This window comes from Rhinolophus sinicus, linkage group LG03 (genome assembly GCF_036562045.2).
Source record: "Rhinolophus sinicus isolate RSC01 linkage group LG03, ASM3656204v1, whole genome shotgun sequence".
NCBI classification, from domain to species: domain Eukaryota; kingdom Metazoa; phylum Chordata; class Mammalia; order Chiroptera; family Rhinolophidae; genus Rhinolophus; species Rhinolophus sinicus.
Window position 1 is genome coordinate 98,845,218 of NC_133753.1, and position 25,218 is coordinate 98,870,435.

The 25,218-nt window shown below is 57.7% G+C and overlaps 1 protein-coding gene across 5 annotated transcripts in view; it reads left to right on the forward strand.

Moving 5' to 3' along the window:
- Positions 1–430: 430 nt before the first annotated feature.
- LINGO1 (leucine rich repeat and Ig domain containing 1) overlaps positions 431–25,218 on the forward strand; it is a 192,874-nt gene continuing 168,086 nt past the window's right edge. The window contains exons 1-3 of one of the 5 annotated variants that reach the window (XM_074328307.1): positions 434–570; positions 17,492–17,586; positions 20,895–21,007. The gene's annotated coding sequence lies outside the window, so the exon portion shown is untranslated. Of the gene's footprint in view, positions 571–775; positions 1,176–17,491; positions 17,587–20,894; positions 21,008–25,218 lie in introns of those variants that run through there. The other 4 variants (XM_074328308.1, XM_074328306.1, XM_074328309.1 and 1 more) reach the window with 4 other exon arrangements.

The window sequence follows — 25,218 nt, forward strand, 5'->3', positions numbered from 1 at the left end:
GGATCCGGCGCCTTTGGGTGCGAGCGCCGGCAGCCCAAGTTGGGCGCCCCAGCCGGGGTTCAGGCTGGGAGCGTGACCGCGGCCCGGCGTGGCATGGTGGCGCAGCAAGGACGCCCGAGGGCTCCCCTCTGGGAGCCCCAGGGGACCTGAGACGAGGCCAGCCGGGAAGGGGGACGCAGGTTCGCTAGCGAGCACCGCGGGCCGCGTTCTGGGCTCTTTGTGGTCGCCCCAGGAGGGCGAGTGGGGCGTGCGGAGCCGGGGGTGCGGCGAAGGGGTGCACGCGCGCGCGAGTGTGAGAGCCCCGGAGGGTGGGAGCGCGCGTTAGAGATTCTGCTGGCATCGCTGCGTGGAGGGCAGGAGGCAGGAGCGGGCGCGCAGGGGAACGCGGGGGCTCTCCCGCGCACAAGCGCGCGCGCGCGCACACACGCCCTCCCTCCTCGCTGCTGCTGCCACCATCTCGGAGCCGAGCCCTGTGGAACGGGAACCGGAGCCGGAGCAGGAAGCGGAGCGGAGGCGAGCTGGGGATGCGGCCCCGGAACAGAGCTGCGCGCGGACTGCGCGCCCGGAACGGTGAGTGTGGCCAGGCCCGGACGCTGCGGCGAGGCAGGGATCGAAGGACGCAGGCCGGGAGCTAGGGTGTCTGCCCGCCGGCGCCGCGTGCGCGTCCTCTGATTGGGTGGGAGTCTCGGGGCAGGGGTGGGGGTTGGATGTTGGGTGCGCGTCCGTGGTGCGTGCACGCGCGGAGCGGGAGGGGGCGCGCCCGGCTCCCCAGTCCGTGACCGCGCTCCCACCCGCTGCGCGGCCCCGCCTAACCCTCGCCAGCCGCCGGAACCCCGCGACTTGGAGCAACTTTGTGTGCGCGATGAGCGGATGGAGGCGCGTTAATGGTGGCACTTGGACCTTTCTTTGCTGAGGAAAGAGCGCGAGGGAGGAATGGGGCGGGGCGCGGGCTGTGCCGACGGGTGGACCGAGGGATGCGTCTCTACCTCCCCGTCCGGACAACGACCGGCTCTCGGGGACATCTGTCCAGCCCTACGGCGCTGCGCTGGAGTCTCTCCGGGCGCCGGAGTCCTGTGAAGCCCTGCCAGGGTCGGGCGGGACCCCGCGGCGAGAGCTTCCAGGTCCGGGGGCCTCGAGGTCGTCTTTGCAGCCAGGCTGAGGACACGAGGCTTGAGGTGGGGGAGTGGGGAGACGTGACTAGTGTGTATGTGTGTGTCCTCGCGCCTTCTGCTCCGTGGGACAGGCGGCTAGAAGAAGGGAATTGCCCAAAATGTGCAGAGCTTCCCAGAGGCTGGGGATTGGAAGGGACACCCCTAGGCTCCCCAGGCCTGGTGCCCCGCCATCCCTGCTTCACTTGGAGCCATGCTTCTTCGTGCCTCACTCTGTGATGAGGTTGTGTCTGTGCTATGTCCCCAACCCCCATTCTGTAGTCTTCTGTCATATTCCTTTCCTGTGCTGGCTGCCTCAGGGGACTTCCTAGGACCCCCCCCCCTTCCCCCAAATGCCGGCTCCGTTCCTGCAGTACAAGATGGGATGGGGAGATGTGGTCCAGGATCCTGCCCCTGAGAGGGACAGAACCCTGTGTCCCCAGGAGTAAGAGACTCAAGGAAGGATCAGAGGTCAGGCCTCCTGCAGGCCCCTCCCCTTAACCAAATCCTTCCTGCTTCCAGGGCAGGTTCTTCCTTCTCTAGGAAGCAAGCCTTCTCTGATTGCTCTGGAATCCTTCCATCAAGCTTGGGCTTCTAGGTTGGAGCAGCTGGTTTCCTCAGCAGCCCTTGTCCATATGCCCTCTGTCCTGGCACTCAGCCTATCAGCCTGTGGGATCAGAAATCTTGTTCTAGGTGTCGGTGGAGGGATGTGATGTTGGACCATTCAGTATCTACCGAGGTCTCTAGAGTATGATAATATGTTGTTTGATCAGCTTTCAGGCTTAAAGCTTACTTCCACTTCCATGTCCCCCCTGGAGTCCCTCAGCCACCATGTCAGAACGCAGGGCCCATAGCTTCCTCTCCATTTCACAGGGGAGGGTTTTGAGGCAGAGATGGAGTTAGGAGAACTTCAGTCTCAGGGTGGCCCCTCCCTGTGAAGGTATCCTTTAACCCTGGTCTTTGGCAAGGTGGGGAGGGGGCAGGGAGGGCACCCAGCCCTCTTTATTGACCTGGCACCATGGCTCTGGGTGCCTGCAGCTGGAGGGTCCCCCCCGGGCCGCTATCCTGCTGCTTGCGACCAACACCAACCCCCCGCCCCCGATGGGCAGGGAGGTGGGCACAGCCACTCCCAGACTGATTCTCCCTGACTTGACTTCTGGTATCTCTTGATCGTGGCCTCATTAATCTCGCTTCCTGGATTTGGGGCCAGTGTCTGCCAGGGCTCTGCGTGATGGTTTGTAAATCCTCAGCACTGGGATGTCTGTGTCATTCTGGGGATCAGGGGCATTTCCCCACCCCCAGCCTGGCACTCTAGGCTAGGCTCTGGCGTTGTCCTCCTGTTTGGGCCTTGGAACCCTTCCCACTCTCCTGAGATCTCCATCCTAGAGCCAAAGAGCTCACCCTTAGGGGAATGGGTTCCACACAGAGTTCTAAATGTGCATTGAGGGGAGGGGGCCTGGTGGCTATTGAGACCACTTCCTTCCCAGGTGGCCCACGTGAGGCACAGGAGGCTAGAGTAACTATCAGCCCCAGGCAGGCCTCTGTGACCCCTCCAGTCCTGATGGCCGCCCACTCAGGCCCTTGGAGGCCTCCTCTGGGGTTGTGGAGGGACGAGCTCTTGCCCAGGAGTGACCACAACTCCTGGAGCCGTGGGATGGCGGGGCCTGCTGGGCCTGGTGGTGGCTCCTTCAGCCTCTGCTGGCTTCGTCTCAGGCAGCCTCTTGCTGACTCAATCTTTCTTAGCTGTTCCCTCTCTCCCACCCCTCACCCCTTTTGTCCCCTGTGACTTCCCGAGCTCTGGACTTTTGCCTCCTGAGTGTTGATGCTGTGTTTGACACCCAGGTGACAGGTGGTAGGAAAGTGGCCCCACCCCTGCCATCAAGGCCTGCTTGAACCCCTGGGGGGTCCTCCAGTCCAACTCCAGCAGGATGAGCCCTCTGTTTAGGGCCTCAAGCCATGGGGAGGGAGAGAGCAGGGTACCTCTTTGGCCCCTGGTCTGTGCTGTCAGGGGTGAAAATCCCAGCTAGATGCTCCCAGCCCCCACTGGCTACCTTTTTAGATTGACAGCCCCTCGCCCCTCAAACCTGACTGGTAAGGGTAGTGTCTAGGGTGACCCCCTTAATTTCCCTCTCCAGCCAGGCCCTGACCCTGCCATGTTTGTGTTTTAAATTATGAAAATATTACATTCTAACAAATTCAATGATAAGAAGCTGTTGAATGGGGTGGGCTTTAGGGTGACTTGAGGGAGGAAAGTACCCCTGACCACTCAGGTCTCCTTTTGGGGGAAATGAAGCCAGGCCACCCTGGCCAATCAGATTCTCTTCTGTGGACTTCCGGGGCCCAGACGTCTGCTCCCAAGAACCACACCTCGCTTTGCTCCTTGTTGCCTGGAGCCCCTACTTTGGGCTCACTCCACGTTTGGGGGTATCTCCTAGTTTGAGGCCTAGGCTGACTACTGGGGATACTGCTGACAAGCCTGGGTTCCTCCCTGAAAGGGGCCACAGCCACCCACTCACACCCCATATGAGGCAGAGTGGGCTGGGCAGCTACCGGGTAGGGGGAGGGGTGGGCAAAAGACTGGTTCAGACGGACTGGAGGGCAGGTGCATTGGGACCTGCACAGATGTTCTTGCACTAGGTAGATGCTCAGTAAATGTGCTGCATAAATGAATGAATGAAGAATGTGAATGAACGGGGGCTTTCCAGCAGATTGCACAGCATTAGCAAAGGCGACGGAGGTGGGAAGCAGCAGCCATGGGTGGAACGTGTTTGCAATGGAGTAGTTCACTTAGGGCCACCGCAGGCACAGAGCAGGTTGGCAGAAGACAGAGGAGGCCTTGAGTGCCCGCCTGAGGAGTGTGGGCTGATTCTGTATTCAGGGCCTGCAGGGTTGAAGTTCTGGAGGGGTGCGATCAGATTTGCAATTTAAACTGCTCCCTCTGGTGGTCGTGGGAGGGGTGACCAGGAGAGCCCGAGGGAGGGAGGCAGTCCTGAGGCTGCTCTGGGAATCCAGGTTGGATGAGGGCGGTAGCTGGGCTAGGAGCCTCGCCTGCCTTCACCAGGATGGCCAAGGGGCTGTGTGTGGCTCCCCCTCCAATGGAAGGTGGAGCAATTGGGTCCAGGTGGGGAGCCAGGTGGGGCGATGGAGGCTGTGAGTTGGGCAGGGCCTTGGGCTTCATTCACCATGCCCACTACCTGGGTGTACAGAGGTGGCAGGTAGCCTTTAGTATGGGCCTCCCAATGTTGCACTTGAGGCTGTGGTCCCTCGGGCCTCAGTTTCTATGGATAATGGATAAGCTTATTTGTTTGCCTGGAGACCTGGAGTGAGTTTGGGTGGAAGTTCGGGACCTCGGAAGTGGGATACAAAGGGAAGAGGTAGAGGGTTAGTCAGTACCCTATTGGACAGGGAAGAGTTTGAAGCGCAGAGAGATGTGGGGACTCTCACAAGGTCTGAAAACAAGTAGGGGGCAGGGCTTTCCTGGCTTCGCCTGAGGCCCGCTGGGGCAGTGGCTGGGCCTCTGCAAAGGACATCCTCAGACAGTTGCCTCGGCAGCCCAGCTGTCAGGGAGCATATGGGGCCATATGGCCACATCAGGGGAGGTGCCAGCTGCTGAAAGAGGGATAGTGGTTGCCACCCTGGCCTTCTGGATCTATGCTGGCACTGCCAGCCACCAGGGTCAGGGCGAGAGGAGGCCAAAGTGGAACCTTGGTGTCTGGGTTGCTTTGGATGTGGAGGTTGGGCCTTGGCAGGAGGCCCAGTTCCAGCACCCATCTGCCAAGGCAGCTGGACAGGCAGCTCCATGCCCAGGCCTGATCCAATTAGCTCAAGACCAGCTGTGCCAGCCATCCTCCCACTCTCCACTCAGCTCTGATGGCCTGCTGGTCCACAGGCCATGGAGTGGCACATTGCATCTGATGCCAGGGTCTTGTCCTCAGTGGAGTATGTGTATGTGACATGCAGCGTCACCCGAGCACTGATTCTGTGGCTTTCAGATTTGGGGGTATGGAAAGGGGACCTTGAATTAGCCTGTTGTGATCAAAAGGACCTGGGCTTGGATGCCATCTGGAAGTGGGTTTGAATCCTGGCTCAGCCACCTCTGAGCTTGGTGAGCTCTGGCAAGTCACTTCAGTTTTCTGAGCCTCAGTTTCCTCATCTGTATCTGGGAGAATGCTACCTACCCCGTAGGGCTGTGATTAGCATGCTTTGAAAGGGTACCTGGAAAGCACTCACTAGCCTGCTACACTGAAGAATCTTAGTAAGCGTCAGCTCACGTTGCTCTCTGCTAGGAGAGGGAGGTGAGTCCTGCTGGAGCTTCAGTGTCCATGCTGAAGTATGGAGGAGCCTTACTGTTATTTTCCAGGACAAAATTTGCTTTATAATCGTCCATAAATTTTTACAGTCCTTTCCTCCGTTAATCCTTACAGCAGTTCTGTAGAGCAGGCGGAGAACCACTGAGTTATAAAACTGGGAACTGAGTCTCCAGAGTTGCACGGGGACCTGGGCTCAGCCCTACCTTTGAACTCCGGGCCCAGGATTCTTGCTCCATGGGTATGCTCCCCAAACTCCCGGGGTGGAGGCCTGTCCAGACCAAGCTTGGGAACTCCAGAGATTCCCTGCCCAGCCCTGTCTCTGTCATAGGTGCAAAGATAGGCTGTCATGGTGACAAGCAGCCAATCCTAGCCAGGGTGGTATGGGAGACTCAGTGAACAGCCTTTGCTGCATTTCTATGGCTGCCCAGCCCTGGGTAGGGGTGGGAGGGGTGTCAGGGAGTAGGGAGAAGTGGGCAGCCCTGGGCCATGCCAAGGCGAGCAGGGCTTAGCCTTCTGGTCAGGGTGGGAGACCACTGGGCTCCACCCCTGACTAGCTGGGTGACTTTGGCCAGGCCACTGTCTGTCCCTCTTTGAGCCTTAGCATCCCTCTTTGTACGTTGGAGATAATGATCTCCCTGCCTGCCTCACAAGGCTGTTCTTGAGGCTCTACTATAAATATATGTTTTTATACAAACATGACATTCCACAGCTGGGTGTCCAGAGCCCGCGGTCCTCCATCTGATGAGCCTATAATCGCAGCGATTCACTTGTTGGGTAGTTCCTCTGGGCCGGCTGTGCTGGCTGCTGGGCGGACAGAGAGGAAGAAGAGCAACCCCCACCCTCTTGGGCTGTGCAGCCTGACATTAACTGTGGACTCCGTGGGTTTTAACTGTGCACCAAACACCGCTGGCTGTCATGCTCCTGGGCAGCACCCTGCACGGCTCTCTCCTGCCTGCAGGCTGGCGTCCGGACCCCTCGGGGCTTTGACAGTCTGACCCTGGGGCCCTCTGCCCCAGCTGGCCCCCTCCATACTCCTCTGTGCCCCCAGGCTCCAGCCAAACACCATGCACTCTCCCCTTTATCCTCCAGGGTTTGGCTGTGCCGTCCCCTCCGCCTGATTCCTTCTTCCATCTCAGCCATGTAGATCTCATCCACTTGCCAACACTTAGCCCAAATGCCATATTTAAATCCCCCCGCCCCCACCCTGTCTCCCTAGCTGGAAGTAGCTGCTCCTTCCTGAGAACTCTGAGAGCAGCGTATCTGCTTTACATTTATCAAACATTTGCTGTGCATCTGCTATGTGTGAGGCTCACTGTATTTGAGGCTTGTGACCTGTGGTGGTGTGTGTCTCTCCATGGCCTGGGGATGCCTTGGTGGCAGGGCCTGGCCTGATCCATCCTGGGTACCTGGCTCACCCAGGAACTGGGGCCGGCTGGGCTGAGTCGGGGCATGTGGCATGTCCCTCAGGGCCCCTGCGGTCACTGACACTTCCTCTTCCTCCTTGGGCCGGGGCTGTGGGCTAGGCCCAGGACATCTGTCTGAGAAGCTTCGGAGTTATGGGCGGCTTTTGTGCTGAGGTGCTCACCACAGACTGGCCCCGCCCCCGGAGCCTCGGCCAGGCCAGGGTGGGAGCGCCCAGTCTCTGGCCATTCATCTGTCTCCCTGATGAATTGCATGGCGTTCAGCAATTAGCAACTGATTATCTGGTACTGGTAGCTCTTCCATTGTCGACTGGCAGAGGCGGGCCTGGCCAGTGTCCATGGCGGTCAGCTAGACCTGGCTGGGCCATTGCAGGCGTGGCCATCTATTCCCAACCAGGAAGCTCGATAAATAGGAGCCAGAGAAAAGGAGGTGTAGTCCACCTCTCCGACACGTGCTGCCAGGGGAGGGATTGAGGGATGGGGAGTAGGGGGTTGGGGTGGCTCCCACTTTGGCTCACTCCCACTTTACTCTGTTCCCACCTTTCGTGTTCTGCTTCTAGCCTCTCCTGGTCCTGGGTCTCCGCTTTCCCATGTGTTTCAGTCTCTTTGTGGGATAACACTGTGCCTTTGAATGAGATGGCCAGGCAGTCACTGGTTTGTCGTCATTTCTGCTTAGCCAGTGGGGGCATTGGGAGGCTCAGAGAGGGTGGTCGCCACATGAGGGGGAAGCCAGCATTGCAGCCACCGGCCCAGAGCTGCTGTGCAGAAGGACAGGGAGCTGGATGCTGGGCTGCCGGGGGCGTGGGTCAGAAGACACCAGGTGTTTCACGAAAGCTCTGTGTCTGGCGTCTGAATGCGCTAAGGCTTCTGAAAGGGGAGCTCGGACTCAGTGGAATCTGTGAAAAAGCAATTTCTAGGGAAACCACATAAAGGAGATGGCGGGGGTGGGGTGGGGTGTTTAACCTACTTAGGAGACCCGCTGCCTTTCAGACGCACAAGGAGGGTGGGGCACACTGGTGCTCTGGGCTTATGTGACCAATGCTGAGTTTTTTAGAACAATTTTTTGTTGGGAACATTTTCGAACATACAGAAAGGTAGAGAGAATAGTACAAGAAACTCCATCGACCCCTCGCCTAGATTTAACAATTGTTGACATTTTGCCATATCTTTTTTTGCTGAGCTATTTTAAAGTAGATTATACACACCATGGCATTTTTACCCCTAAATATTTCAGCATCCATCTGTAAACAATAGGAGAAAATTTCTATCTAACCTCAAGTGGTCACATATTTATTTTCATTTTATCCTTGAGATTAGGAGAGTGGGCCCTGAGAGGCGGCCTGTCTTGTCCAAGGTCACGTAACAAAGAGGCCGAGGGGAGGAGAGGTGGGAGTACCGTGTTTCCCCGAAAATATGACCTAACGGGAAAATAAGCCCTACCTAGCATGATTTTTCAGGATGATATCCATCCCCTAAACATAAGCCCTACTGCGTCTTTTGGAGCAAAAATTAATATAAGACCCGGTCTTATTTTCGGGGAAACGGTCGGAGGCAGGCTACAGGTTTCCGCCCAGGACTGGCAGAGCTGGAGGAGGGAGAGCGGAAGTGCTCTGCAGCCGGGCAGGTGGCTGAGCGGAGTCCCCCTCTGGGAGGGTTTCTCTGGCTCAGGTCATGGAGGTTCCACCTGGAATCAGGAAGCGACTGTCTTTTAGGTTAATCGTCTCTTCCTTTTGTTTGCTGAGGGGAATTAATCGGGAACTGCAGCGTCAGGAAAATCTGAAACAACTTCTTGTTTATTGTTTAATTTAGGAGAATGTTATCAGGCTCTGACCATGCTGGGTGTGGGAGCCTCTTCCGGTAGGAGAATCAGGGCTGTCCCCCACCATCCACCTCCGGGGGCAGCACAGAAGGCGGGGGAGGGCTGGTCTGGTGGGAGGGCTTAGCACCCCTGTCTGCACAGCCAGGGGTCTGAGGCAGTTGGAGGTGTTGGGGGCTTGGGGCTGAGCCTGAGATCAGGACTGGGCCGAAGACTGTAGTCTCCCTGATGGGAAGTGAGGCACGGAGGCTGAGCTCCTGGGCACGTGCAGAAAGCGGGAGGCTCATGGCTGCCGCCAGCCTTACTGGGGAGCTGTCCTTTGCTCTTCTGCCCTGGCCATCCTCTCCCTGGGGAGGCTTCACAGGGCGGTGTCCACTGCCAGCCTAGGGCAGGCGAAGGTCCCCTGCACCTTCCTTGTCTCTTTGGGGTCAGGGTGATCCTGCCCCTGGCACCCACACCTGTTTGGACTCCTTATTCTGCCCTTAGTGATTTGGGGACATTTATTGACTCTGCAGGGGTCACAGGTCATGGAGCTGGGACTGGTCTTTGCTCTCATCTCTGTCCCCACAACAGAGCAGAGTTCTGATTAGTGCCAGGCTTACAGTTGAGCTTGTTTCTCTAGGACAGGATGGGGGGCAGAGGGCGGGAGAGGCCTCTGTGAGAAAGGCAACCAGAGGGAAAGCAAGAGACAGACATCGAAGAGCTTTTTGGTCCCGTCTGCCCCTGTGGAGACCCTACATCAAACCTGGTATTCTCCTCAGTTGGGGAAAGAGAGGAACACAGCCAGCCTCAGATGAGGGCGCCAAGGGGGTTGTGTGACCTGGGGCATGTCACCACCCCTCCTGGTAAACCGGGGTAGGGAGGAAATGGACCTCTTCTGCTCTCAAGTGAGGCAGGGAGGACCAGGCAGGTGGGGGCTGTTAGCCCCCTGCCCAGGGGGAAGTGGGAAGGGTCACAGGAAAGAAGGTGGGTGCTTGTTGCCACCCCCGCCCCCAGGCCTTTCCTCTGCTCTCCAGTGCTGCAGGGGGTTAGGGGGGGCTGTGCCTGAGGTCCAGGGCCAGGTGCGACAGAAGCACAGTGCACACGTGCTGGAATGTGGGCAGGGCACTGGGAGAAGCCTTGTTACCTGCGTTCGTGTGCAGATGAGGGAGCAGGCTCAGAAAGGTCACCCCGCTGGTCTGTGCTGGGAGAGGGATTTGAGGTCAGAACTGCCCCCTTTGACTTTGAGACCTGGTTTCTGCTCTCGGCTTTGAGACCTGGTTTCTGCTCTCGGAACACTGACTGCTGTTCCCTGGGCCTTGGGGTTTGCCTTCATCCCAAGGGGCTGGGAGGCTGGCTGAGGGCTGGGCTGCTGCCACAGGCTAAGCCTCCAGTCGCCAGCTCCTCCCGGCCTGGCAGGTTCTGAGCGTCGGGGCATGGTTGTTCTTGGAGAAATCATTCCTGAGCCATGCGACGTGAGAGCCATGCTGAGGGCTTAGGCTTCTGTGAATGTGCAAAGTCCTTCAGAGCCTCCCACACCCTCAGCTCTCAGCCACTGTGTGTCCTCTGTGCGTTTATCAGTTGACTACAAGGTGGCATGGGAGCCTGTGTGCGTGTGTGTGGCCCATCCTGAGAGTCACACTTGAGGCCTGAGCAAGAAGGAGGGCAGAGGTAAGTTTATTGAGCACCTACTAAGTGTTAGTCACAGTGCCACGTGCTTTACAGCATTACTTCATTTAACCCTAAACAACCCCATGACATATGTACTAGTACTATTCCCATTTCACAGATGAGGAAATGGAGGCTCAGCGAGATGGAGGGACTTGCAAGATCACACAGCTAGTGAATGGAGGAGCTGGCATTTGAATTTAGGAGTAACTGCTTCTGTGCCCCAGACAGAGGGGAGTCTGCTGCAGGAAGGAAGAAGCAAGTTGGGTTTCAGGAAGGGGCAGCTCTGTATTTGGAGAGAGGAGGCCGAGGGTCAGGTGGAAGGTCCAGGTAAGGAAGAGGTGGTGTAGCTGGAGAGACTGGTTGGGCTCAGCCTCTGGCCTAGAGCTGGTGTCCGGGCTCTGTCATGTGCTCCGGGTTTCTCCTCGAGCTCGCCGTACCCCCTGCCCGGGGCGTGATGCACACTCCTTCCAGCTCCTCATCAGGCGAGGCTCCTCAGAGCACAGTCAGTCCGGGCAGCCTCCGTGCGGGCCTCCTGCAGGTAAGATGGAGAGGGCCTCTGGCTCGCAGGCCTCGATTGCCAGCCTGCAGGCTGGGTGCTGTCCAGATTTTGAGCAGGGCCAGGTCTGTGGTTGGCACAGGTGGCCCTCTGGTGACTGTGGGTCATGGATGGTGGGGAAGGAGTGAGAGAGCAGGGGACTTCTCCCCTGCTGGCCCCAAACCCCCATGCCTGCAGGCTGAGGGGTCAGCTCACCTTTCCTGGTCTCCCATTCTCCGCCCTCCCTTTTCCTGCCTCCAGAACGTGAGGGGGGAGTGGAGCACGGGGGTCTCTGGCCCCTCCCAGGGTTCTCCCTTGGAGGCTGTAAGTATTTCATCTCTACCATCTCTGCTGCTGGAAATTGCTGCTTTTAACACTTTTTTCCCTGTTACTTGATACAAACAAATGCTGGAAAACTTCTGTGCTGGGCACTCACTCTGTCGCTTTTGCTCGTGCCCAGAGTCCCCCCACAAAACCTCTAATTGCTTTTAAGCTGCAATAGTTGGCAAAAGCAGTTTCCTTTACATTATGGAGAAAGGGGAAAATCCACCAAATTTATTCTCTCTCTTTTTTTTTTTTGACTCTACCCTTTTGTTTTGAGTTCTTCCTCATTTCTTCTAAGGTTCTGGAAGGCAAATGGTGTAGAAAGACATGTGGGCAGGGAGACAGGGCACCCTTGAACGGCATTTTGCCTCTCTGGGCCTCAGTTTCCCCATATGGTTGTGCGTCCATTCATTCATCCAACAGACATTCCCCGAGTTCATCTACTGGAAGCAACCTGAGGATGGCACCTGGCTCTGGCCTCGCGTCCCAGCCCCAGCGCCCAACACAGAGTGGGCACTTGTTGAAAATAAGGTGACTGGCTCCACGGCTCTACTGTGAGCCGGGCACTTGCCAAGCACTGGGAATGCACAGGACGAGTCAGACACATCCCGGCCACGAGAGCTCACTGATGGGAGGGGAGCCACTGCACAAATGTCAGGACTTGTTACCCAGTTGTAACACAGCTGTGTCCTGGGTACTTAGGAGCACAGAGTAGGGCGGGATGGGGGAGTCGGGAAGAACTGCGCAGAGGAGAACGTGAGCTGCATTGAGAAGAGGGGGTAGGAGTTTGACAGATGAACGGGGGGGGGGGGGGGGGGGCTAAGGAGGAGGGAATTCCAGATAGGAAATAGCTCAGTAGGCCACCCAGACGGCTTGAGTTGCCTGGGAGAGCTTTGCATGGAGGTGTGGAGTTGGGACTCTTTCCCTAGGATAACAGGGAGCTCTGGAAGGCTTCTGAGCAGAGTGCATGTGGGGGTGCTCCAGTCAGGGAGGAAGGATGCTGGCTGGGAGGCTGGTCCCAGGTGAGCCTGTGGGGGGAGGGAGGGTGGCAGTGTGAGTTTGAGACTGACAGGACAGGAGTGAGGGGATGACCCAAATCCCGGTGCTTATCTGCTCTGCTTGTGCTGTGGCTGCAGGCCTTCCCTGCACCCTGGGCTGGGGGTCCCCTCAAGATGGACAGCTCTTTACAGTGTATAAAGCCCACTTACCTCTGACCCTTAGTAGATCGTAGATATGGTCCCCTGAGGTGGGCAGAGCAGGGCGTCATTTCCCAGTGACAAGCATAGGCCAGGCATGCCCCAGGGCTCTGCAGACAGGTGGAGACTGGGTAGGATTTGAACCCAGGTCTCAGGGCCTCTAGCCAGCTGTCTGTACCACCTCTGCTGTGCCTCCTTCTGCCCCCAGTCCTCGCTTCCCCTCCCCTCCCGAACCCTGTGCTCTTTCCATGTTTGCAGAGCGTGTGGGGCTTTTCAAAAGCATTAATGATAGAAAATAAATTGGAATCGGAGAGGAATCATCGCCAGGCATTCTCGGAGGGCCGCCTCTGCCCTCCCGTCTCTCAGCCATTTTGAAGCCAGCAGCCAGACCAGAATATGAATGAGTCCAGGCCGGCATGCTCTTAGTCTGTCGGGGAGCCCTCCCTGGCCAGACGGCACTCACCAGCCCTGAAGAGCTTTGAAGCCAGGCCTCTGTGGTGCACTGACCAGGACGGGTTTCTCTGGGTGGGGGCACAGTCATGGCTTTGGAGGAGGGGTGGACGGGGCCTTGAGCCCAGGCCTCCCTCCCCCTCAAACCCCTTACTGGGGTCACAGCTCTAAGGTCAACCCTGGGTGGGGTCAGGCATCTCTGCCAGGGGAAGGGGCACATATGAAGCTGCCAGTGGCTTCAGGATCTGGATTCCTCATTTGAGCTTTCAGGCTCCTGTGTGAATTTGACCCTCTTTGTCCTGTCTCCCCCAGGAAGCCTTCCTTTATCACTATCCGGCTCACACTGGATTTTCCATTTTCAAGCCTTTCATGGCCCCTGAAGCCGGGGTGCAAACCTGGTGCCTAAAGGGGGCGGCAGGTCCTGAGTGGGGCAGGCAGTAGGGAGAGGTGAGGGCTGCAGCAACGAGGAGGCACAGGCCACACGTTTGGAGTCCGGCCAGGCGACTCCACTCACAGCTCTGCTGTCACCTTTGCTCCACGGCCACGGTTCCTAGGTATTTGCCAGCCACATGGAGCTCACTGAGGGCAGGTGGGCATGGGCTGGGCACTGGGCAGACTTCCCATAAAGCATCAGAGACTCTGGAGACCTGGGGAATCACTTAGGGCAACCTTCTCGCTTAGAGATGGGGAAACTGAGGACCAGAGATGGTGGCTGGAAAGGGCCTCGCTTTGCTCTAAGCAGACTGTATACCTGTGCTCTTAGAACCCTCACACTCGCGGAGGTGGGTGTGCCTCTGGTTTAGAGGAGGAAGCTGAGGCTCAGCGTGGCTGCATCCAGGGGGACACTGCACGCCTGCGTTTGAATCTGTCTGTTGGAGCCCCAGTGCCAGCCGCCCCTTCCTGGCAGGGGTAGGGAGTGCTGAGGCGTGCAGTCACCTGAGGGGGGAGAGTTCCCAGAGTAAGTGCAGCCAGGGTCAGGAAGCCTGGGGTCCCAGCCCAGAGCTGCCACCAGCCCCTGTGTGACCCAGGGCAGAGGGCTCTGTGCCTCGGCTTCCCCAGGCTAGGCTGGGAGAGGCCCATGGAAGGGTCGAGACTGGGGGGACCCACTGAGCTCGTGCACGTGGCCTGGCTACCAGCCTTGCTCAGGGCCTCTGTCCAGCCTGTGGGCTCCCTTGGCCCCAGCCCAGGCTCATAATGAAACCTCTCATTCCTGTGCTGTCCAGGGTCACTGTCCTATGGGAGGTGGTGACGGGGGCACCCACGCAGGCCCAGTGAACAGTGTAGAGCAGCCTGGGTAGCCTGTCCTCTATCCCAGGACGGAAGATGGCCTCAGGCCACCACCAGGTGGGAGGACGGCCCAAACGTAGGACTGTGCACTCAGCCCTGCACCCTGGAGCCTCACCCCTGCGTTGCCCAGCACTTCCTTTCACACACTCAGAATGGACCCACAGAGACTACTTTGTTTAGCCCTGGGCTGTAATATGGGGAAACTGAGGCCCTGAGAGTCCGAGTGAGGTTCAGGGTCACCCTGACATCTGCCCCGTGCAGCCTGTGCCCTTACCCCCAGATGAGGGACTCAGCACGGTGGCCGCCATCCAGGACAGCTCTCTTCCCTGCTCAGGACCAGCGTCTACTCCTTGTGACTCCACAGGGGCCACAGAACCTGTACTGGCCCCTGCCCCCAGTCACCCCTGATGTACAGGTGGACATGGGGTCCCTGAGCCTTCTTTCCTGGGGGGCTGCCTTGCTCTGTCTCGCTCCGTGGTTCTGAATCTCTTTGGTCTGGGGGCTTGTTGGGGAATCTGATGATAGCCACAGCTACACCTGAAATAGGCACCCCCACCTCGTGCATATATTTCCATCAGTGCTCACAGACCTCCTAAGTCCCTCTCCCTGGGGATCTGGGTTAGGAACGCTTGCTTCCATCATTTCTCAGGTGACGTGGCTGATGTTACCTGTTGTGTTGACCTAGGACAGGAAGCGAGGTGTTTCAATCCCCAGGCCCTGCTCTTTCTGCTTCGCTCTTTGCCTTATGAAGGCCCCACTGTGCAGCTGGCTGGGGCCAGTGCTGTGATAATCCACTCATTCTTGCCCCAAGTTTTCGTTTTCCGTGCCTCCTCTGTGCGGGGCCTGCACTGGGCTCTGGGTGCAGAGAAGGACAAGACCCACCCCTGTCCCTGCGGAGTCACACCAGTCAGCACTTGCAACTTGGGCGCTCAGGGCAGGACAGGGGTGACTCAGGGCCAGGATACCGGGGGGCTCCCGCTTCAGCCTGGAGGGACAAGTGGGGGAGTCCGAATAGGCTTCTTGAAGGACACTGGAAACTGGTCAGGGAGGGAGGGCACCCCCACAGAGAGGACAGCAAGAGGTCAGGGGCTGGTGCTGGAGGGGCGTTACTGGGGCCACTGGGCCTCTGGGATTAGCATCTGCTCCTAGCCTCTCCAGGTCTGCTGGCTGCCGGGAAGGAAGCCCTAACATACATTCTCTCTCTCTCCCTGCCCCCACATCCAGGCACGCCTCCACACTCCCCTCCACAGTTTACCTCCGCAGACCCACGTGAGCCTTCTCTCTGTGAGCGCTGACACCTGCACACACCAGGCCCCTCTTCTTGTACCCACCGTCTCTCTTTGCAGAGAAACACACCCCCAAGTTCCCCGTTACTTTTCCCTGTCCTCTTTCTCCCGCTCCTTCCCTAGCACCAGGGCCCTGCAAGAGCCCAGAGCTAAACCTCAAAGCCCCCTCCCCTGGAGTTTTCTGCAGAGGCCCCTCCCGTGTTGCCCTCACCCCTGGGCTCCCCTGAGCCTCAGCCTAGGGTTCCCCAAGACTGTGACATCCCAGGGTTTTCTGGATACCTAGGGAAACCTCCCAACCCAACTCTGAAGAGCTGGAAGCGGAGGCCCTCGCTTTAGCCCCGGCCAGTCTGGACTGCCTGTGACCTTGGGCAAACCCCTGCTGTGGGCCTTGGTTTGAGGCAGAAGAGGTTTGGCTTCACATCCTCTGGCTGAGGTTCTCTAACTGGGCCTAGAGTCCAGGTGTCCCTGAGGGGCCTGGGGGCCATGGGTCTGGGTGGGGCTCGATAGGCCCCTCCCCTTCCAACCACAACAGGGCTGTTCAGATTTGCATTTTACTGTAGGGTCTGGCAGGATTTGAAGAAAAAAATCATTAAGTCTTTATTGATTTTCCTTTTCTGATTGCAAAATAAATTCCAACAACACATTTGTGGGTGACGAGGACCATGAAAGCCCCTTTGCCCCCTCCTTGGAGGCCATCACTCTGCTGTCTGGTTGTTGCCCTCCAGCCTTGGGGGCGTGTACCAGCAAACTTATTTCTAAGAATGGGCTCATTCTGAAGTAGCCTCGTGCCGCTTGACGTGTTTCATGCCGCCTGTAGCAGTGCTTCCTTCTGTCGGGGGCTGCAGAGCTCCGTGGCGTGGGTGTGCTCTGTTCTATTTGGACATTCACTTATTGATAAACACGTAGGCCACTTCCGATTTCTGTTTTACTTGTACCAGCAATGCTGCTTGGAGCATTCATGAATATTTATATGTGAGGGCCTGTGCTACCATTTCTGCAGGAGAAGCTCCTAGAAGTGGGATCACTGGGATATAAGGTGTGTGGGTTTAAAATGTTACCCGGTATTGCCAAATTACCCTTCCGAAGGTTCAGCTTTCCCTCCAATGGGCCGTTCCTTTCCCTACATCCTTGCCAGCACCGGTTGTTATAAATCAACTTAATTTTTCCCAGTCTGATGGGCAAAAAATGGTATTGTGTCATTTTCATTTGCATTTGCCTGATTACTGGTGAGATAGAGCATCTTTTCAAATACGTTTATTGGCCAATTTAGTTCTTCCTCTGTGGATTTCTAATTCACTGCCAATTTTTCTCTTCTTTTGCCTTTTTTCTTATTGATTTGTAGGGGCTCTTTACATATTAGTGATATTTTCTTTCAGTGTCTCACTTGCCTTTTAACTTCGTTTTTAGTGTGTTTTGCTGTACAGATGTTTTATGCGTTTATGTAGTTGGATTTATCTAATTCTCTTTATGCTTTTTGGATTCAATGTCTGGCATAGAAAGGCTTCCCCCACTGCATACGATTTCATTTCAAATAAGAATTTTATTGCTGAAAAGTCTTTGCAAAGCTCTGGTTTTTAGGCTCCTCCTGGCAGCTGCAGCACGGCTCTGGGGGAGGTGGGCTGGCCATCTGTCCACCCATTTTCATGTCTGCTTCTGTCTGTCTGGCTTGGGGTCAGGTTGCTCTTTCTTGGGTGTTCTGCCCCTCCTTTCCGTGTCTCTGCTATTTTCCGTCCCCTGCTGGTTTCCCATTGGGCAGTGGTAACTAGGGATGTGAGGTGCAGCTGTGGCAGCCCTCAGTGGGTTGGGGCGAGATGGTGATCTCAGAGAATGTCCGCCTTGACCTGGCACCTTCCAGCCCCAAGTCACGTGGGCTGCCAGGCAGACCCTGGCCCAGTTCTCTCTCAGAGAAACTCATTTCCTGCTGGGAGCCTGAGAACAGGCTCTGAGCCAATCCAGGTCCCTCCTCCAACAAGAAGCCTTCCCAGACAGCTCCTTCGTCCACATCCACAGCCCTGGCCTGGCCCTTCCCTTCGGTCCTCACTGTTCTTTCTCTGTCCTGCCTTCTCAGCACTGAGTAACCGGGGGTCCACCTGTGCACAATAGGCCCTGGGAGTCTGTACCAGCCGCTGGGAGCCATGGCCCACATGGGATACAGCAGAGCTGGTGAGTCTTCCAAGCCAAGCTCTAGGAGGTGTCCCTTCTTGCCCTCTCAGTATTACCCCCCCTTTCCCCCCCAAGCAAACCAAAAAGGAGAGAATTGACGTGATGCTGACAGAGATGGGAACTTGAGTTCTATGAGGCGATGACTGATGAGCAGGGCTCCCTTCTCCCTGCCTGGCCTCGGCCAAGGGAGAGGAGAATGAACGATGCATCCGGGTGCTGAGCCTGGGGGTGGAGGGCAGTCCAGTCAGGGCAGCAACATTATTTGAACTCTCTGGGTAACAAGGCACTTGGCCCATGGTTCCTCATTTCTAGGGACGGGGGTACTACTGGGGCATACCCCTATTTCCTCCTGGAGGTGAGAGCCCCAGGTGGCCTCAGGGCTGTCCTCCACTGGCGGCCTCCATGTGGAGCCTGTTGGGGGCCTTGGGCTGGGAGAGCCGTTGGGGAAACCTGGAGGTCTCTAGAGGACGGCTCAGAAGCACATAGCTGCAATCTCTGAGGTAACTTCCCTGGGGTCCTGCAGCCCCCAGCACCCTCCCTCTCACCATGACGGCATCTTCTCTCTGAGCTCCTGGTAGGCAGGAGTGGTGTCCTTTACATCTCTTTCTCCCAATCATCAAGCACAAAGTAGGCACTTACCAAAAGTAGAATGAATGAAGGAATGGATGGAAAGCTGGAGGTGTTGGGTCGAGGGTTCAGGTCTGGGGAAGAAGAGACCTGGGTTTTGGGCCTGAATTTTTGGTTGACTTGCTGCGTGACCCCAACCCTTATTGGGCCTCAGTTTCCTCATCTATACAATGGATGTGGGTCTCTCAAGCTCTGTGATTCTGTGACTGTGTTGACCAGAGCAGGCCCACCCCTCTCTCTCTCTCTCTCTCTCTCTCTCTCTCTCTCTCTCTCACCAGTACCATCCCCTTTGATTACAGTGTTTGCTGAGTACCTACTGGGGGCCTGCCTCCCACAGTACTGAGCCCACTTTGGCAGTGTCCTGGAGTAGCTGTGTCTGTGGAAGTCTCACGCTCCTTGGGGCGCGTATTAATTCTGTCGAACACACAGACATTTGATTTCTAGAGCTCCCCGGACTCCAGTGAGGGGAAGGAGCCAGGAGGGCAGGGAGGGAGATTCCAGCTGTGCTGTGATTCCCTTCACGCCTTTGGCTGAGGGGCCTGCAGCTGGGATCTCATGTCCTTCCTGGACTTGGCACATTGGCAGGCCTGGTGTCCGGGACAGCTCCTGGCTCCTTCTGCGTCTCCTCCCTTGCTCCAAATCATTGTCATGCTCTGCCTGTGGTCCCATTTCCATAGCAACTCCTTGTGACGCTACTGAGGAGAGTGGGAGCTTCAGGAAGGTCTGGGGAGAAGGGAGCAGGGGGCCCGTTCATTATCTAGAAATATGGCAGCTGGGGGCTTGGAGTGGTGCTGTGGGGACGGCTGCCCTGCCGGCTCAGGTGGAACTAGGCTCAGGGCTACCAGCCAGGTGGTCTGGAGGCCTGCCAGGCTGGTGCCTGTGTACCGGGAGCCAGCTAGGGCAATCACTGAGGGCACCTTCCCTAGCTAGGCCTGGTCTGGAGGACCCCAGCCTGAGGAGCTGCCCAGGCCCTGGCGACCCCTCTGTCCCAGGTTGGTACCACTGTGTCCTATCTGCCCTCCAGGATCAGCAGCCAGTAGGAGGCACCTCTGCTGCCTGCTGAGAGGAGGGGCAGTAGTTTGCAGCTGGTGAAATGTGGGCTGGGCAGGCCTCTTACTGGGTCCACCCTGCTTTGTGGCTCTGTTGTCAGGACGGGATGGCCAGGGTGTGCCCTGGAACCTGCTTGCGGCCCATTGCCTCCTTCTTGGAGGAGAGGTTTGCACCTCCTGAAAAAAGGAGACTCTTGCCTCCAAAGAGTCTTCACCTGCCACGTGGCTAGAAATGCCACCATTTGGCCCTCAGACTTGGTAGAATGTTGATTTGGGGAGGGACTCAGAGACCTTAGCCGTCTTCTGCCCGCATTATGGCAACTGTCTCCGAGCCCTGCCCACCCGTGCTTCCATCTGTTCCATCTGAAGGGCTTGTGAGTGCCCTGGGGACCTAGGGCTGCACTGGAGTGCCACGGGGGGGGGGGGGGGGGGAAGGAGGCGCTGGCCTGGCCTCCCTGGGAGGGAGGGGGTGCTCACCCTCGTGTGGGCTGCCTGGAGCCAGGCCCAGGTGCCATGCCAGCTTTCCATGCTTCCCTTTCACCACCCAGGTTGTAGCCACCTCTGGGTGCCACCCACCTTTGTTTGCTTAATCCTGTCTGTACGTTGACAAAGGTTTGAGGGCGGATTACCCGCGCTCCCTGAGCTATACATCCACGAAATCACAGCGGTGACGTGCCTGCCAATTTTTTTTAATACCCAGAAAAATGAACACATACTTGTGGAACTAAAAACATTTGTATACCACCCAGGATCCCCCCAGTGATGTGTGTCCCAATCAGGAATCTCTGGGCAACATCTCAAGGGGATTTAGGTTTTTGCGACGCTGAGGAAGCTGAGGCTCCGTCCGGGAAGCTGTGCCCAGGGAGCATCTCCACAGCCAGCACGTGGGAGGTTTCCAGCCTGATGCCTGTGTTCTGGGGCCTTGCCAAGGAGACAGGACTCCCTAGTGTCCTTCCCAGTCACAGAGGCTGGGGGCGGGGTGGGCCCCAGTTACCCTTGGAGAACGCGGGGTGGAGGCATAAGCCAGAAGATGCATCGGGAGGGGTGGGGGTCGGAGCTTGGGCGTCCTGGGGAAGCAGGGGGCTGAGGCCCGGGCGCCTCTGCTGCCCTGGCTGCTCCCCTCCAGGGCCAGCCCCTGCCTGCATCCTGGTACAGGGCTGGCGAGGCCGGCAGGTGGGCCCTAGTGGTGCCTGACACCTGCTGTGCGTCAGGCTGCAAGTCCCACCTCTTGTTATCTTCCCAGTAGCCCTGGCAGGGAGGACAGTATCCCCATTTCATGGGTGAGGGAAGTGAGGCTCCGAGACTTGACTTTCTCGAGGTCACAGAGCCAGTGGCTAGGGGAGCATATTCAGACCCCCCTTTGCTTAGGGCCAGGAACCCCACCATTCCCAGAGCCTTGCTGGCCCCAGCTGGTGGCATATGAGTGCATAGGTGACAGTGAGAGCACATGTGAGTGTGTGCTTCTGTGTGTGTGTGTGTGTGTGTCAGCAAGAGAGAGTGTGTGTGAGATGTATGAGTGTTTATTGCCCTGCCAGGTGGGATCAGACCAATTGTGTGCATGCCCCCCACTTCCCAGAACTGACCCTTGCGGCCCCGCGCTGGCTGACAGCTCGTCTCCTCTTTTTCCCACAGCCTCCTGCACCCATAGGCCCTGAGGCTCTGGTGCCCACCGGCAAAGAGAGCAACTGAGTCAAGCCCAGGCTGACCCCCAGCCCAGTTGCACCCCCAAACGCCTGCCTGACGAGGTAAGAAGCCACTTGGCCACAGGGCAGAGTGCCATCCCCCAGTGAGGCCGTAGGGAGGCCATTGAGGGGTAGTCTTTTTTGGGGGGGTTCGCCCTCTCCCTCCCCACATGAAGTCCAGTCCAGGAGGTTTGAGCCTGTCGTGCCACCCCTCATAGCCCTTGCTATAACAGGGCTCTGGCAGCCAGCTCAGAAGCCTGGGTCATTCTGGGTGACATAGTTTCATGGACTCACCAGCTCATGAGTTCCTGTGTGGTGTGGGAGGTCTCTAGTGGGAGCTGAAGGACTCTGTCTTTGGTTCTGTCACTCTGTTGACCAAATGTGTGCCTGACTCCAGGTTAGGAGGGAGTGGGAACAGGTGAACTAGACAGTCAGGGTCCAAGAAACTGTCAAGAGGCTGGCACTGGCTCCAGTGTGTGGAGTTTAATGAGCCCGAGTCAGTGTGCAGGTCCAGACACTGTCAGGGCAAGGGGAGGCTCAGCCCAGGTGTGGATGTGGACATGTGACAAGCACTGGCAGCCAGGTGACCTTGGCTCTCTGTGAGCAAAGAGGATGGCTTCTTGGACTGTATCATGAGGAGCAGGACACCCAGACTGTGGGAGGTGACCGCCCCCACCATGTCCCATATGAGAGAATGTGGGGAAACTGCAGCAAGTTCTGAAGAGGCGGGGGAGGGGGAGGAGTGGGACCTGGTTGCTGCCTGTCTTGAGCCTGGTTGCCCCCTGGCTCGCTTGTGACCTTGGACAAGTGATTTCCACCCTTTATCTGGGCCAATCCCTTGTCCTTGACAGGCCTCTGTGACCCATGAGAAGGCTGCAGAGAAACTTTGCTAAACGGAAGGAATGCTGGGGGAAGACTAGGGGAGCAGGCTGGGTAGGAATGGTATCCCCATTTTTCTGGTGAAGGAGACCTAGAGGCTGAGCAGGGCTGCAGGCTTGAATCCCTCCCCCAAAAGGATCCGGTGACAGTGGTAAATGTGGCAGAGGCTCAGGCAACACTGTCCTCCCAACAGGGAAGCTGGTGGGTGGGGCAGGGGCAGACGCTGGATTTCCCTCCCGGGCAGTAGACTTCACTTGGAAGTCCACTTGTCTCCATCCAGGTAGTCCTGCTAGCCAGTCACTCCTGGGTGGGTGGGCTGAGCAGCTAATTAGCCCCTCCAGTTTGGCCTGTACTTGCTGCTGGGGGAGGGGGGAGATGATGCAGTCAGGGGTGTCTGACCAGAGTGATGGGAGGGCCAGGGGCAGGGCCTCATGGAGGCTGGGCCCTGCCCCCACCTCAGCAGGGGCTGCAGGGCCTCCCAGCTGCCCAGCTGCGGGAGACAGAGGAGAGGGGGAGTTCAGCCCTCTCAGCTGGGGGCTGGGGGCTTGGAGGACAGGACGCCTGGGCTGAACCTTGAAGGCTGTAGGATTCTTTCAAAATCTTCTATTTTTCTGATTATTAAAAAAACATGCGTGTTCTCTGTAGAAATTGTGAGCACTTGGGTGTTTTGCCTGTCAGTCTTTTACAAAATATGTGTTTATGACATAATTGGGATCAAACTGTACTTACTGTTTTCTAACCTGCCTTTTGCACTTAGTACAATACTGAGGTCGTTTTCCATCATTAAATACTTTTCTGTAATGTGATTTTTAATGGCAGTGTAACGTTCTAGCCGCTGTGTGCCATCGCACGTTTAAGCGGTTCTCTGGTGTGTATTGTCATTGCTTCCAGTGGTGTGTCACTGTGAATTCTGCCTGGGTGAACAAGGTGATGCATGTGGGGTTATGATGGGCAGAGGTGCTTAGGGGAGGCGCAGGCCCCTAAGTAAAGGCCTAGAGGCAGGGGAGTTGGGGTGTTTGGGAGTGATGTGCCAGGAGGGGGCGGGCTGGTGGGGGGGGGGCTTGGAGCCTGCTGAGGACTGCAGACCTGACTCAGCAGAGCTCTGAGCCCCCGAGGACCCCAGGTTTCCCCTTGCTGACTCCTGCTTCCACTGCCTGCTCCTCTCGTGCTCCTGTGCCTGGGGGTGGGGGGCAAAATGGAGAGAAGGGGGAGGGCAGGCAAAGTCGGGGTTCCCGATGCCCCAGCCTTGAGTCTCTGGCAGGATCACGCTTCCTCTCTCTGACAGCCCTGCCCAGGTCTTCTCGCAGGAGGACGAAGAAGCCTCTGGGAACATTCACTGACACCTGAACCAGTGTGGCTGGGCACACAGGCCTCCCTCATCCCCTTGGCTGGGAGTGGGAGGTGGCCGGGCCCTGAGAGCCAGGGAGCGGAGCTGGGCTGGGGTGTCTCCCCCGGAGCTTCCCTGCCCTCTGGGCCCTGCCTGTGCACAGGTGCCCACCCAGCACTGCTTGCAGCGAGTGGAAGTGCTCCTTGGTGTGGGTCTCTGTCCCCAGCGGCCATGGGCGCCTGGGGCAGACGCAGCCTGGTTCGCCGCTGTGTTCCCTGTGGCACGCACCAGGGCTGCACGAATGCTCGCCCAGGTCAGGCCCTGGCTCAGTGGCTCGTTCATCCTCCCCTGGCACACTTACTGAACCCCTGCTCGTGCCAGCCCTGTTCCAGGTGCCCAGATCCCATGGGGGAGTAACTTAGACAGGTCATTGTCCTCCTCAAGCTTGAACTCTAACGGAGTAGAGAGAAGAAAACATAAGTAATTCATGATATAAGGAGTAATAAGTGCCGTGGAGAAGAACAAGGCAGGAAAAGGGAGTGAGCACATGGGGAGCGGTCTTCTGTAGGGTGGTCAGGAGAAGGCCGCTCAGGGGAGATGCCCTTTGAGCAGAGACCCGAGGACGAGGGAGGTCCAGACAGGCTCTGAGCTGGGAGCGCCTGTGGAGAAGATGGAGAAGAGGGCGCAGGGTGTGAATGAAGCAACTCATGTCATAGGCTCTCCCCCCTGCCTTGTGGGGAGGTGGGGCAAGAGTAGAAGCTGGCAGCTGGTTAGCAGGCTCTGGTGGGAGGGCGTGCTTGCATGTGGGCGACTGCAGGGCGGTGAAGGATGGGCTGGGAGAGGCTGGGCTGAGAATGGGGGGGGGGGAACCTTTGAGCTGAGCAACAGGGGCCCAGGACAGGTTTGGAGGGGTAGGGAGACCTATTTGGAGGGGTTCCATTGAGATGCCCTTAGGCAGCAAGGCTGCAGCTGAGGCCGAGGGTGCTGAGCGTGTCAGGGAGGGTGTCATCAGCGTCTAGGGTGGTGGCAGAGGTCGGGTGAATCTGGCCCCTGGGGCTCCTGCCCATGGATGGGCCTGTTACTCCAGCCTTGCACGCAAGCCCTCTGGATTTGCCAGCCTAGAGAAACTGCTGCCAGCTCTCCATTTCTGCTTCTCCTCCCAAATAGCCGGATGGTTGGCACCGTCATTCTGTCACCTTCTTCAGGGCTGGTGTGGGCAGATAGTTGGGTGCTGACACTGGGCCCAATTATTGCACCCTCCGTCCCCAAAGGGAGCTTTGTTGGGTGCGTGTGCTATAGCCCAGACCCCTCTGAGCCCCGCTGGTGGTCACACCACAGGCCTCCCTTCCTGCTTGTGCCTCAAAACCCTCAGCAGTCTTGTGACCTGAGCCTGAAGTCCAAACTCCCCCTCCTGGTTATTCAGGGCCTTGCACGGTCTGGTGGAAGCCCACCTTGCCTGCCCCCCTTTCTAACAGGCGAGTCCCCCTCCGTCCCCTGCACACCCCAGGCTCCCTCTCACCTTCCCTCACCTCCCTCCGGAATGCTTCTCTCACCAGCAGCCTGATCCCACCTGCTCACCTTCTGTCCCTCACAGCCTCGCCTGCCCCCCACCCCCGCCCATTGTCAAAGCTCTTCCCCAAGAAATCCTGCTCAGCCCCCGGAGCTTTCTGTCCAGGGTGCCCAAGCCTGGCTTTGCCTCAGAACCACCAGAGATGTTATTAAAGAGAAGAATCCTCGGAGGCCCGGCAGCACCTTCTGATTCAGAGTCCTTGGGGGAATCCGGGCATCAGGATGGCTAACAGGTCCCACAGTCACCTCTGATGGTCTGCTGGCCCATCCAGACCCACGCAGGAGGAGTGCAGCTGTCCCTGAGAGCGTGGCCTCTGACCTTTTGTTGCACACTTGCAGGGATGGGGCCCTCACTCTCTTCAGGGCAGCCCAGGCCCTGGAGGCGGCTCTGATGTGCACAAAACTCTTCCTTGTGCTGACTGAGCTCGATGTGCCTGCTTGCAGCCTCCATGAAGGTCTGGGCTCCACAAGGCAGGGGCCACGCTTGGTACCCGGCAGC